This window comes from Grammomys surdaster, unplaced genomic scaffold (assembly GCF_004785775.1).
Source record: "Grammomys surdaster isolate TR1022 unplaced genomic scaffold, NIH_TR_1.0 126051, whole genome shotgun sequence".
Lineage (NCBI taxonomy): Eukaryota > Metazoa > Chordata > Mammalia > Rodentia > Muridae > Grammomys > Grammomys surdaster.
The window spans coordinates 6,628,434-6,630,481 of NW_021620862.1; the positions used below are offsets into that span (position 1 = coordinate 6,628,434).

Consider the following 2,048-nt stretch of genomic DNA (forward strand, 5'->3'; position numbering starts at 1 on the left):
TCCAGGCCTGTCCCAGGGCCCATGTCACTCAGGTGCCCCCTCCAGGCCTGTCAGTGTTTCAGCTTCTGAAATGTCACGTGGTAGGATGAGGAAGGAAGGTACATTTAGGGAGATGTTACTCTACCCTCAGAAGATCCTTCAACTGCTTCTAGTTAGCATGGGCCTGAGCATGAGTCCTACCTCAGAACGCAGGAGAGGAATGGCTTACTTCCTAACTGTTAAAGATACATCCATTCACACTTGGGGCTATTTTGCTATCTTCTTCCCTCCATGTCACAGAACTGAGGAGGGGCATCTCATTCCCTGACAAGGGGTCTTGGAGGACACCTTGGGACAGATCTGTCTGGTTCTGAGATGCAGTGAGGGCTGGGATGAGTAACCCCAGAGTCAGCCTTTCAGGGAGTTCAAACAGCACTTGACAGTTTACTGACGAAATATCTGACACACTTGGCTGCAGCACTGTGCTCCAGGTTCAGTGAGAGACTCTCTCAAAACATAAGATGAAGAGACACTGAGGAAGGTGCCAAGTGTTGGCCCCTGGTGCCACATGTGTGTGCACGTACATCTGCACCTGAGTGCTGACACACACCACACACACACACATACACACACACACACACACACACACACACAGCACCGTATTTAACTTGTTCGTTCATTCACTCTGAGATGCACACTTTAACATTTTCTTACCATTAGAATAGGAATGTCTGTATGTATGTCTGTCTGTCTGTATGTCTGTATGTATGTATGTATGTATGTATGGTATGTATGTATCCGGATGTCTCCTATATCCCTGGCCTTCTGAGTACAGTTTCTTTGAACTTATGATCCTCTTACCTCAGCCTTCAGTTGAGTCCTGGGGTGATAACAGGTATGTACTAACGTGCTCAACATGTATTGATTGTATTATCAATTGTAGCTTAACTGGCGACACTGTATTTCTCTTAATGATTCATTAAAAGACTATGTATCTGATTACCACTGGTATCTTACATTAGATAAATACAGTGTGTAAGCATGTACATGTGGGTTTTAAACATTTTTTCTTATGTAGAGTGTAAATTTTATTTTTCCAAGAAGATACTTCACTTGTCATAGGATTTTTTTTTTTGTCAAAACATTTTATTTATTTAATGTATGTGAGTACACTGTCACTGTCTGCAGACACACCAGAAGAGGGTATTGGATCCCATTACAGATGGTTGTGAGCCACCATTGCTGGGAATTGAACTCAGGACCTCTGGAAGAGCAGTCAGTGCTCTTAATTGTTGAGCCATCTCTCCAGCCCCTTATTTTTATTTTTTTAAGACAATATCTCACCTTAATTTTTTTCATTAATTGATTTATTTATTCACTCCACATCCTAATATCAGCCTCTTCTCCTCCTAGCCCCCCCAATTTCTCCTCCTCCTCTCTTCCAAGAAGGGGGAGCCCCCCTTTTACAATTTTTATTTTATATGTATGGATGTTTTGCATGAATGCTTGCATGCATGTCTGTGTATCACATGTGTGCTTGGTGCTGGCAGAGGCCAGAAGAGACTGTCCACAAGAAGGTGTTGGGTCCTCTGGAACTGGATTTACAGATGGTTGTGAGTCACCATGTGGTTGCTGGGAATTGAACCCAGGTCCTCTGGAAGAACAGCCAGTGCTCTTAACCACAGAGCCTTCTCTCCAGCCCCATATGTGTGTGTTTTGAAGTAGACCCATTCCAGTGATGAGGCTTTGCAAGTATTGTTATTTTTTCTTAACAACTTCGTGCGTGCAGAGCTAACTTGTTCCCCTGCTCCCTCGTGTCCCCGTGTCCACTCTTTCTCAGGCTGCTTCTCTGGAACGAAGCCCCTATTACCTGTCATTTCAGTCACTGTGTAGGATAAAATGTAGCATTGCACATTGATTTGGAAGTGTTAGGAAATGTATAGTAAACAGGCGACACCCTGAGTTTCCTGCAGGTTCAGTGTTGAGGTTGGAAGATGTGAACATAGCTGTGGTCCCTTGATTCCCTGGCCTTGCAGTGTGCACATAGCTGTGGTCCCTTGATTCCCTGG

The 2,048-nt window shown here is 44.2% G+C and overlaps 1 protein-coding gene across 3 annotated transcripts in view; it reads left to right on the forward strand.

Moving 5' to 3' along the window:
• Positions 1-2,048, forward strand: part of Tmem63a (transmembrane protein 63A) — a 34,736-nt gene that overhangs the window by 8,265 nt on the left and 24,423 nt on the right. The window lies entirely within an intron of this gene.